We start from the raw sequence: 12,549 nt of genomic DNA, 5'->3' as shown, positions 1-12,549 counted from the left end.
CTAAATCCCCAATTAAAAAACACAGAATGGCAAATTGGATAGAGTCAAGACCCATCAGTGTGCTGTATTCAGGAGACCCATCTCAAGTGCAGAGACACACATAGGCTCAAAATAAAGGGATGGAGGAAGATCTATCAAGCAAATGGAAAAAAAAAAAAAAAAAAGCAGAGGTTGCAATCCTAGTCTCTAATAAAACAGACTTTAAGCCAACAAAGATCAAAAGAGACAAAGAAGGCCATTACATAATGGTAAAGGGATCAATTCAACAAGAAGAGCTAACTATCCTAAATATATATGCACCCAATGCAGGAGCACCCAGATTCATAAAGCAAGTCCTTAGAGACCTACAAAGAGACTTAGACTCCCACACAATAATAATGGGAGACTTTAACACCCCACTGTTAACATTAGACAGATCAATGAGACAGAAAGTTAAAAAGAATATCCAGGAATTGAACTCAGCTCTGCACCAAGCAGACCTAATATACATCTACAGAACTCTCCACCCCAAATCAACAGAATATACATTCTTCTCAGCACCACATCGCACTTATTCCAAAACTGAACACATAGTTGGAAGTAAAGCACTCCTCAGCAAATGTAAAAGAACAGAAATTATAACAAACTGTCTCTCAGACCACAGTGCAATCAAACTAGAACTCAGGATTAAGAAACTCACTCAAAACTGCTCAACTACATGGAAGCTGAACAACCTGCTCCTGAATGACTACTGGGTACATAACAAAATGAAGGCAGAGATAAAGATGTTTTTTGAAACCAATGAGAACAAAGACACAACATACCAGAATCTCTGGGACACATTTAAAGCAGTGTGTAGAGGGAAATTTGTAGCACTAAATGCCCACAAGAGAAAGCAGGAAAGATCTAAAATCGACACCCTAACATCACAATTAAAAGAACTAGAGAAGCAAGAGCAAACACATTCAAAAGCTAGCAGAAGGCAAGAAATAACTAAGATCAGAGTAGAACTGAAGGAGATAGAGACACAAAAAACTCTTCAAAAACTCAATGAATCCAGGAGCTGGTTTTTTGAAAAGGTCAAAAAAATTGATAGACCACTAGCAAGACTAATAAAGAAGAAAAGAGAGAAGAATCAAATAAATTCAATAAAAAATGATAAAGGGGATATCACCACCCATCCCACAGAAATACAAACTACCATCAGAGAATACTATAAACACCTCTATGCAAATAAACTAGAATATCTAGAAGAAATGGATAAGTTCCTCGACACGTACACCCTCCCAAGACTAAACCAGGAAGCAGTTGAATCCCTGAATAGAGCAATAACAGGCTCTGAAATTGAGGCAATAATTAATAGCCTAACAACCAAAAAAGTCCAGGACCAGACAGATTCACAGCCAAATTCTACCGGGGGTACAAGGAGGAGCTGGTAGCATTCCTTCTGAAACTATTCCAATCAATAGAAAAAGAGGGAATCCTCCCTAACTCATTTTATGAGGCCAGCATCATCCTGATACCAAAGCCGGGCAGAGACACAACCAAAAAAGAGAATTTTAGACCAATATCCCTGATGAACATCGACGCAAAAATCCTCAATAAAATACTGGCAAACCAAATCCAGCAGCACATCAAAAAGCTTATCCACCATGATCAAGTGGGCTTCATCCCTGGGATGCAAGGCTGGTTCAACATACGCAAATCAATAAATGTAATCCAGCATATAAACAGAACCAACGATAAAAACCACATGATTATCTCAATAGATGAAGAAAAGGCCTTTGACAAAATTCAACAGCCCTTCATGCCAAAAACACTCAATAAATTAGGTATTGATGGGACGTATCTCAAAATAATAAGAGCTATTTATGACAAATCCACAGCCAATATCATACTGAGTGGGCTAAAACTGGAAGCATTCCCTTTGAAAAGTGGCACAAGATAGGGATACCCTCTCTCACTACTCCTATTCAACATAGGGTTAGAAGTTCTGGCCCGGGCAATCAGGCAGGAGAAAGAAATAAAGGGTATTCAATTAGGAAAAGAGGAACTCAAATTGTCCCTGTTTGCAGATGACATGATTGTATATTTAGAAAACCCCATTGTCTCAGCTCAAAATCTCCTTAAACTGATAAGCAACTTCAGCAAAGTCTCAGGATACAAAATCAATGTGCAAAAATCACAAGCATTCTTATACACCAATAACAGACAAACAGAGAGCCAAATCATGAGTGAACTCCCATTCACAATTGCTTCAAAGAGAATAAAATACCTAGGAATCTAACTTACAAGGGATGTGAAGGACCTCTTGAAGGAGAACTACAAACCACTGCTCAACAAAATAAAAGAGGACACAAACAAATGGAAGAGCATTCCATGTTCATGAATAGGAAGAATCAATATCGTGAAAATGGTCATACTGCCCAAGGTAATTTATAGATTAAATGCCATCCCCATCAAGCTACCAATGACTTTCTTCAAGAATTGGAAAAAACTACTTTAAAGTTCATATGGAAGCAAAAAATAGCCCGCATTGCCAAGACAATCCTAAGCCAAAAGAACAAAGCTGGAGGCATCATGCTACCTGACTTCAAACTATACTACAAGGCTACAGTAACCAAAACAGCATGGTACTGGTACCAAAACAGAGATATAGACCAATGGAACAGAACATAGCCCTCAGAAATAATACCACACATCTACAACCATCTGATCTTTGACAAACCTGACAAAAACAAGAAATGGGGAAATGATTCCCTATTTAGTAAATGGTGCTGGGAAAACTGGCTAGCCATATGTAGAAAGCTGAAACTGGATCCTGTCCTAACACCTTATACAAAAATTTATTCAAGATGGATTAAAGCCTTAAATATTAGACCTAAAACCATAAAAACCCTAGAAGAAAACCTAGGCAATACCATTCAGGACATGGGCATGGCCAAGGACTTCATGTCTAAAACATCAAAAGCAATGGCAACAAAAGCCAAAATTGAATAATGGGATCTAATTAAACTAAAGAGCTTCTGCACAGCAAAAGAAACTACCATCAGAGTGAACAGGCAACCTACAGAATGGGAGAAAATTTTTGCCATCTACCCATCTGACAAATATCCGGTATCTACAAAGAACTTAAAGAAATTTACAAGAAAAAATCAAACAACCACATCAAAAAGTGGGCAAAGATATGAACAGACACTTCTCAAAAGAAGACATTTATGCAGCCAACAGACATATGAAAAAATGCTTATCATCACTGGCCATCAGAGAAATGCAAATCAAAACCACAATTAGATACCATCTCATGCCAGTTAGAATGGTGATCACTAAAAAGTCAGGAAACAACAGGTGCTGGAGAGGATGTAGAGAAATAGGAACACTTTTACACTGTTGGTGGGACTGTAAACTAGTTCAACCATTGTGGAAGACAGTGTGGCGATTCCTCAGGGATCTAGAACTAGAAATACCATTTGACCCAGCCATCCCATTACTGGGTATATACCCAAAGGACTATAAATCATGCTGCTATAAAGACACATGCACACGTATGTTTATTGTGGCAGTATTCACCATAGCAAAGACTTGGAACCAACCCAAATATCCATCAATGATAGACTGGATTAAGAAAATGTGGCACATATACACTATGGAATACTATGCAGCCATAAGAAAGGATGAGTTCATGTCTTTTGTAGGGACAAGGATGAAGCTGGAAACCATCATTCTCAGCAAACTATCGCAAGGACAGAAAACCAAACACCGCATGTTCTCACTCATAAGTGGGAATTGAACAATGAGAACACTTGGACACAGGGTGGGGAAAATCACACACTGGGGCCTTTCATGGGGTGGTGGGAGGGGGGAAAGATAGCATTAGGAGAAATACCTAATGTAAATGACCAATTCATGGGTGCAGCACACCAACATGGCACATGTGTACATATGTAACAAATCTGCACATTGTGCACATGAACTTAAAGTACATATATATAATATATACTTTATATATATTTATAAAGAATATATATGATATATATACTTTATATATATATAAAAAGTATATATATAATAAAAGAAAAAAGAAAAAAAGGTAAGGAAGAATCAACATGTGCAGTTGCAGAGGTGTGAACGATCTTGTCTTTGGGAAAGAAGTTTAGTTTGTTTATAATCGAAGTGAGAGGAGAAAATGGTGAGAAAAGAGACTAGAGTGATAAAGAAAAACCATTTTATGAAGAACAGCAGTATGCACCTTCTGAAGAAATTTGCTTGCTATTCTAAAAGCAATATTGTAAGGTCTATTTTGATAAACTTTTTATATCAGGAAATTGTAAATTTATCTTTTCTTTTTGGTTGCAAACCAGATCTCTGGGTTCAGAAAATCCTTTTTTTTTTTTTTTTTTTAAGATGGAGTCTCACCCCCTCACCCAGGCTGGAATGCAATGGCATGATCTCGGCTCACTGCAACCTCCGCCTCCCGGGTTCAAAAGATTCTCCTTCCTCAGCCTCCCAAGTAGCTGGGATTACAGGCACCTGCCACCACACCCAGCCAATTGATGAGGTTTCACCATGTTGGCCAGGCTGGTCTTGAACTCCTGACCTTGTGATCTGCCCTCCTTGGCCTCCCAAAGTGCTGGGATTACAGGCATGAGCCACCAAGAAGGCAGTTAAATATTATTCTTCCTTCTTTAAGTTACACTTAATTTCAGGTTTTTTTATTTTTAATTTTTTGATACAGTATCTTGCTGTGTTGTCCAGGCTGGAGTACAGTGGCATGATCATGGTTCACTGCATCCTTGAACTCCCAGGCTCAGGCAGTCCTCCCACTTCAGCCTCCCAAGTAGCTGGGGCCACAGGTGTGTACCACCACACCCAGCTAATTAAAAAAAAATTTTTTTTGTAGAGATGGGGTCTATCTTTGTCACACAGGCTGGTCTCCAACTCCTGGGCTCAAACAATCCTCCAGCCTTCTGCCTCCCAAAGTGTTGGGATTACAGGTGAGAGCCACCATGCCTAGCTTAACTTCAGTTTTATACAAATAGGCATGTGACGACACAAGAGTGATGACTGCAAGGTAACCTCCAAGCTTGAACTTGCCTTCTGAAATGTAGTAGGAAAAATGACAAATAAGATCAACTGTTTGTATTAATCCTTATCAAAGGTACCATCTAAGCACAGTTAAAAGATATTCCCCTTGGAGAAATGGTAGGATATTTTATCTATGTCAAAAACAAAACAAGGGAAAAAATCTTAAATTACCAATAAGCAGCTAAATTGTTTTGGAAAAACACAAATTCTAATCCCAGTGGCCAGAAAGTATTGTCAAAACAGCATGACTGTATTTGTAGGCAACAAAACAGCTAGACAATGATTTTGTGACACAATGTAGCATACTGGTTAAGAACTATGGCATTTGCATCAAGTACACCTTGATTTAAATCCTGATTCTGCCACTTACTGTCACTTTTGCCTCTCATTCCTCATGCCTGGTTTTTCCCCAGTGCTGTTGAGTGAGAAACAAGCTGTCTTCACATTAGATTTTATAAGAAGAGAGACTTTAAAAAAGCAACTGATGACATGAATCTTTTGATTATATGTAAGGAAACAAATAGTTTATTATTTTAGTGAACAAAAATTTCTTGAGTATACAGCATATAGTTTGTACACAAATAGCAACTGTAAAAATGAGGTTCAGATGCCATTGTGACTACAGCATTCTGAGAAAGGTGATCTGGGAAAGGATTTTGTCAGTTTCCTCCATACAAGTAACCCAGTGTATTAGTGAATAATGGATGGATGGATGGATAGATGGATGGATGGATGGATGGATATATATTAACTCAGTGCAATAACCATGTAATAAATGCCTACTATGTCCAAAGGTAATACAAACAGCAGTAAGTAACATGTGGTAGGTAAGCTTCAGTAGGGCAGCAACCATATTCTATTGTTAATTTGGCTTTTGAAAAGCTGAAGCAAAGTATCTATAATACTATAAGAGTATAGAGAAGGAGTGATGCCATTTGGTCAGAGGGATGAAAAATGGTTTCATAAAGGAAAGTGCATTTGAGATGGTTTTAAGGGTTATGATTAATTTTGATGAATAAAGAGTAGTACATTTCAAACAAAGAAGGGAGCATGGGCTTTGGAGACAGATGGGGTTCAAATCTGGATCTGCCATTTTCTAAACATGTGATTTGGGGAGTTTCTGTAAGTCCCTGTAACAATGTTGTCATCTGTTAAAATGGGATAATAGTTGCTACCTTACATGTTGCTGAGTTGATTAAATATGAAGTGCTTAATTGCAATGTCTGGAATATCATGCTGGATTAAATTACTACCATTATGAAAAGCAGAAAATCCCACAGGGCAGGAAAAACACACAGGATAGGCTGGTTGAAGAGGAGGACACTGAAAGGTAAAGCCGGAGTTAAATGTTGGAGCCATATTGTAGGGAGTCTTGGATGCCACACTGAGGAGTTTGGGCTTTATTCAATAAGCAAACAAATCTTTGATTTTTTTTTAGAAAACTAGATCAGAATTAACATTTTAGTGTAAATAAGCAGCATGTTGGATGGACAGTAGGTTAAGAGTAGAAGGCGAGGCTGGCATCAAAGTGACTAGTTGGAATGTCATAAAAATAGTATGGGTTTTTTTGTTTTTTTTTTTGAGATGGAGTCTCACTCTGTCACCCAGGCTGGAGTGCAGTGGCGCGATCTCGGCTTACTGCAAGCTCCGCCTCCCGTGTTCACGCCATTCTCCTGCCTCAGCCTCCCGAGTAGCTGGGACTACAGGAGCCTGCCACCAGGCCCAGCTAATTTTTGTATTTTTAGTAGAGACGGGGTTTCACCATGTTAGCCAGGATGGTCTCGATCTCCTGACCTCGTGATCCGCCCACCTCGGCCTCCCAAGTGCTGGGATTACATACAGGTGTGAGCCACCACGCCCGGCCTAGTTTGGGTAGTGTTTGAGTGTTCATAGTAGCAATGAGAAAGGACAAGAGCTATAGAGGCCTATAGAGGCATAATCCATAGACTGACATAGAAAAAGAGTTGCTTTCGAGCCTTTGAAATACTGAGCATGATGAGGCACAAGTTGGATGAACAATGGTCTAGAAAAGGACATGGGGAGTGGAGTACATGGACCTCCTCTTCTCAGCCCCGTGCATCAGCAGGACTTAGAAAAGGAGCATTATCCATCACAAAGAGTTGAAAGGGAAGCCTTGAAATATACAACCAAGTAGATTTTTCCGCAAAACAGTGTTGGTTGCAAACGAAAAAAGCAGGAAAAAAAAAAAACCCACGGTGAAAAGTATTGGGGGTGAGGGAGAAGGGAGCAAGTGCAAGGAACCTGGACACAGTGCTGAACTGGAAATGGATAAGTTAGTAGAACGGAAAATGAGGAGGGGTTGTGTTCTACAAAAGTGAAGCACAAACATCAACACCGAGAAGATTATTGGAAAAGGTATGTTAGGACTGGGAAGGGTTGCTGTTTACATAGTGGAATTTAGATAATAGAGAAGTTTGCAACTAACCGGTCTCAAGATTCCAGTTGGTTTATTTGTACCTATAGAATTCCTTCCATGGAGGTGAATGGTATACATGACCTAATAGTTGGTTCACAATTTTGGCTGGTTCAAGTATCTTTGCTGCACCAGTCTAACTCCTTTCAACTCTCTAAAAATGGCCATCGGTTTTTCTAAATTGTTCTACTTCTCCTGCAAATGAGGTCAGGAATATAAGCAACTAAATACCTCAATAACATGAGAAGTCAGAAAAGAAATGGTCCTTAGAAAAATTGGACAGTGGATAACAGACACCAAAGGTATAGATATTTGGTGTAGAATCAGGTCATTTATAAGAACCCATGCATGTCAAACCAACAGGAAAAAAAATAGGGGAAGTTTGCTCACAACTTTGGAGAACCTATGAATGATGCAGTATCCTTGACACCCACACAATTGATTCAAAGGGTGAACCTTCAATTCTGGTGCACACTATGGGGACACCCACCAGTAGAAAGAAAGAAGAAAATGATTTTTCTACATTTTAAATAGCAAGAATGAAACATATTTTATGTGCCAAGCACTGTGCTAGGCCCTAGAGATACAAATATTAGTAGGTAAGAAGCAGTCTCCACTCTTAGCAGTTTCCATTCTGGTGGGCTTCCTTGGCAAATGCTTAGCCAGGGCAGAAAATGCAGCACGGTCAAATATGGGCAAAAATAGATAAAAGCATCAGAAAGAAGACTACTGAAAAATATGGATCCTATAAAGGTCCACACCCTGAATCAAATACAGCTCAAAGAATACTAGCTTCACAGTAAAGTAAAACTGCTTTCTTAGAAACAGAAATGTTTTTAATGTAAAGAAAATTATCTACATGGAAAGTTGCTTTTTAAGTGACACAAATGTTTTTTAATGTAAGGAAAATCATGCACATCTTGTTGGAGACAGAAACTATTTGGCATTTCAATAACTAAAACACTGGAATATATAACGTTCTTTTCCTGTATACTGTAACAATGCAAATACTGCAATTCCCTGTATTAAGTACCACAGATGTTCTAGAGCCCATTCCAAAGAGCAGAGCCAGCAATACCAATGAGTTCAAGTGTTTGAGGTCAGCCTTCTGAGCAGTCTTACCTTGATGTCCAGGGCACAGGAGAGGGAGAGAAGAAGATTAAGGAAAGATGGTAGGCTTTCTTCCTTTCTCCCTGCTCTTCAGAAGTGGGCTCCCTCTCCCACCAAGGTCCCATTGAACTTAAGGACTCAGGAAGAAAGCCCTGGGAAAGCAAACACAGCCACAGTCTTTCTGCACCTCCCCATCACCAGGAGTCAGGGACATGGAATCCTGATGTCATGACATTCTGTACTCCTATCTCATTGTCACTGCCCTTCCTATTCCAAAGATACTTTGCTCTTTCATTCTATTTCTGCACTGAAAAGCACGTAACATTTATTACTGGAATTCACAGGAAAATAACACTTGATATGCAACGTTTTACCTAATGGCAAACTCTACCAGAACACAGTTTCTAAATTATAGGAGACACTATAATCTTCTCAGCATGAAGAAGAATGAATCTTTCAATAATGGATTTGATTTGAAGGCATTTGCCTAGATGCATACGCAGAAAATACAGTAGTTCTTGTAATATTCCCTTTGGAAGAAATATATGGGTTAACCAATGATGTTAGCATTTGCAATGTATGACAAGAATTAAAATCTGTTAAAGTGTGGTAAAAGGTAAACTGATAATAATAAGCAAAAATTGCTTATTTAGATCGAGTAAATTTTATAATGACAATATAAACTAGCCTCCCAAGTCAATAATAAAATTATATTATTGTAAATACAATAATCTCTCCTTAGCTACAGTTTTGCTTTCTATGGCTTCACTTACCTATGGACAATTGCAGTCCAAAAATATTGAATGAGAAATTCTAGAAATGAACAATTCATAATTTAAAAATGTTTCTATTTATCTATAATTTTTCTATTTTATTATTAGTTATTGTTAATCTCTTATTGTATCTAATTTATAAATTAAACTTTATCACTGGTATGTATGTATAGAAAAAAACAAAGTACAGTTTATATAGGGTTTGGTGTTACTTGCAGTTTCAGTCATCCACTGGGGGTCTTGGAACGTTTACCCCAAAGATAAAGGGGGACTAGTGTATTTAAGAATAGCTAGGCATGGTCATCATGAATATTCAGCAATGATAATCTGCCACAGAGGGAACAAAGGTGGGGCAACAAATGCTATGTCCTGGTCCACTTTCGTCAATTTTAGGATTATATGAGTTTTAAAAATGGTATTTCCCTTTGTTCACATTTAAAGAAAGCCAGCAGCCAAATTCTAGGGTTTTAAAAATTATTATTAATAACTTGAAATGCTCAGATATTCTCTCAGGGGGTGCATGTAGGCTGCAACGTTGTTACACCCAATCCAACAAAACATAGCTCTCCCCTGACGGTAATAGCAGCTTAGAAGTCTATGCTGCAATAACAGAAGGATAGAGACTTTTCTCAGAAAAGCATAAACATAGAGATTACTTGTATTTCAATGGAATCACAATACAGTGGAAGTGAATTTTTATTGCCTTGGGTCTTTTGTGGTTGTATGTAAAAAGTAAAACATATTCTTTTTTTTTAAATGTAATATTATACATTGTTTCCAAAGCTTTTTGATTTTCTTTAAGCTTTCCCATGTCCTTTCTTTAAATTGCTTTCTATCCGTTTTCTTATCCATTTCACTCAACACCATTGTCAACCAAGTGCTCCTGGAATGATAATATAGCTTTTAACAATGGCAGACAGTGGGCATATGTCTGCTGTACGATGTTTCTTTTTAAGTAAACTTTAATTTTGTAATAATTTTAGATTTACCAAAAAGTTGAAAAGGTACTACCCAGAGTTCTCATACTCTCACCCAGTTTCACCTATTGTTAACATCTTACATTACCATAGTACATTTATTAAAACTAAGAAACCAACATTGGCATATAACTATTAACTAAACTCCAGACTTTATTTGGACTTCACAGCTTTCCCCAATAATATCCTCTTTCTGATTCAGGGTCCAATCCAGGGTACCACATTGCATTTAGTTGTTATGTCTCCTTAATGTCCTCTGGTTGTGACAATTTCACAGTCTTCCCTTGTTTTTCATGACCTTGACAATTTTGAAGAGTTTGGCCAGGTATTTTGTAGAGTGTCCCTCAGTTTCGGTTTGTCTTATGTTTTTCTTGTGATGAGCTGGGGTTATCGGTTTTTGGAAAGAATGCCACAGAGGTGAAGTGTCCTTCTCCTCTCACACATCAGAGGGACATAATATGCACATGACATCACCAGTGATGTTAACCTTAATCACTTGGATAAAGTGGTGTGTGCCAGCTTCCTTCATTGTAAGGTTACTGTTTTTCCCTTTCCATATTCTATTCTTTGGAGATGAGTCATTGAGCCTAGCCCGCACTCAAGGGGTGAAAGGGGTGACTTGCTTTTAAGATAACTACTATGCAAAATGTGAATGTATAATAAAGCTCCTGTCTTCCATACAAATTCAGTTCAATAAACTTTTAGGTTATCATGAAGAGAAATATTTTGGAGATTTGTTGTGCAACAATTGTAATCTCTAGAAGTGTCTGTGTGTATTACTATCATATGGAAACACACAAACCTTAATCCTTACAATGATTATAGATACTCAGAGTCTAAGAGATGGTTATCTTTACCTTACCTGAATTGTCATTAAAATGATTGCTTATTTTTCTAAGCTGTTTTTAACATCTGATGAAATCCCTGGATGAATTTTCTTCTGAGACTGAACATGCTACAATGCAAATTGTATACAAGCTAAAAATTAATCTTCATATAGTTGTACTCTAGGATCACACAACATTTAAATGCACATTGCCAAGAATACTGTTTGTCTGCAGAATCATAAATGCACAAATGAATTACTCTTACAGTGGTCATGTGATTATAAATTTTCTCAAAGGCTTTCAACTTAGTAAATAGCTTGCTACCTTACATGTAAGGACATTTCAGTTTATCATTTTCATTAGAATCTCTAGTGTCATGGTACCTTTTTACATTTTGTTATTTTCAATTAGATTTTTTTGTTTTTTCATTCTACTGGCTTTCCTTAAATTTTGCTTAACATTTTATTTGGCATAACTTACATAGCAGGCAACAAGATAAAAATATGTTCTTTTCAATTTAGAGAAATTAAGTAAATATGTTGCAGATCTGTAATTAAGGTCTTGATTAGTTACACTTTCTTAATTTGGTGATTCACGTCTCTCTTTGTCCTGATCAAATTATGTCATCATAAAGAAATAGTTATAGTAGTTAGAAATGCCTGTCAAGGCCAGGCATGGTGGCTCGTGCCTATAATCCCAGCACTTTGGGAGGCCGAGGCAGGAGGATCACTTGAACCCAGGAGTTTAAGACCAGCCTGGGCAACATGGCGCAAACCAGTCTCTAAAAATATAAAAAATTAGCCAGTGTGGTGGTGCATGCCTGTAGTTCCGGCTATTTGGGGGTGCTGAGGCAGAAGCATTGCTTGAGCCTGGGAGGTTGAGGCTGCATTGAGCCGTGATAGTACCACTGCACTCCAGCCTGGGCGACAAAGTGAGACCCTGTCTCAGAAAAGAAAAAAGAAGAAAAAGAAATCCTAAATGCCTAGCAAGATTATTTTCTTCTAAGATTTTATTTATTTATTTATTTATTTTTATTTGTTTTTTTTTTTTTGAGATGAAATCTCAATCTGTTGCCCCCAGGCTGGAGTGCGGTGGTGCAGTCCAGTCTAGTCTCACTGCAGCTTCAACCTCCTAGGCTCGTATGACCCTCCCACTTCCGCCTCCCAAGTAGCTAAGACTTCAGGTGCACACCATCAAGCCCAGTTAATCTTTTTTCTCTTTTTTTATCTTTTTTTTTTCCTTTTTTTTTCCTTTTTTTGTAGAGACAGGGTCTCGCTATGTTGCCCAGGCTGGTCTTGAACTCCTGGCCTCAAGCCATCCTCCCTCCTCAGCCTCCCAAAGTGCTAGGATTATAGGCACAAGCC

General features: G+C 38.1%; 1 long non-coding RNA gene across 1 annotated transcript in view; it reads right to left on the bottom strand.

Moving 5' to 3' along the window:
* The window catches only part of LOC129049590 (uncharacterized), a 66,032-nt gene extending 57,214 nt beyond the window's left edge, over positions 1–8,818 (bottom strand). Inside the window, exon 1 of the long non-coding RNA XR_008512810.1 lies at positions 8,621–8,818. This is a non-coding gene — a long non-coding RNA (uncharacterized LOC129049590). The remainder of the gene's footprint in view (positions 1–8,620) is intronic.
* Between the last annotated feature and the right edge of the window lie 3,731 nt (positions 8,819–12,549).

The sequence above is a fragment of the Pongo abelii genome, chromosome 1 (assembly GCF_028885655.2).
Source record: "Pongo abelii isolate AG06213 chromosome 1, NHGRI_mPonAbe1-v2.0_pri, whole genome shotgun sequence".
NCBI lineage: Eukaryota > Metazoa > Chordata > Mammalia > Primates > Hominidae > Pongo > Pongo abelii.
This window is presented reverse-complemented; position numbering and strand designations above follow the sequence as displayed.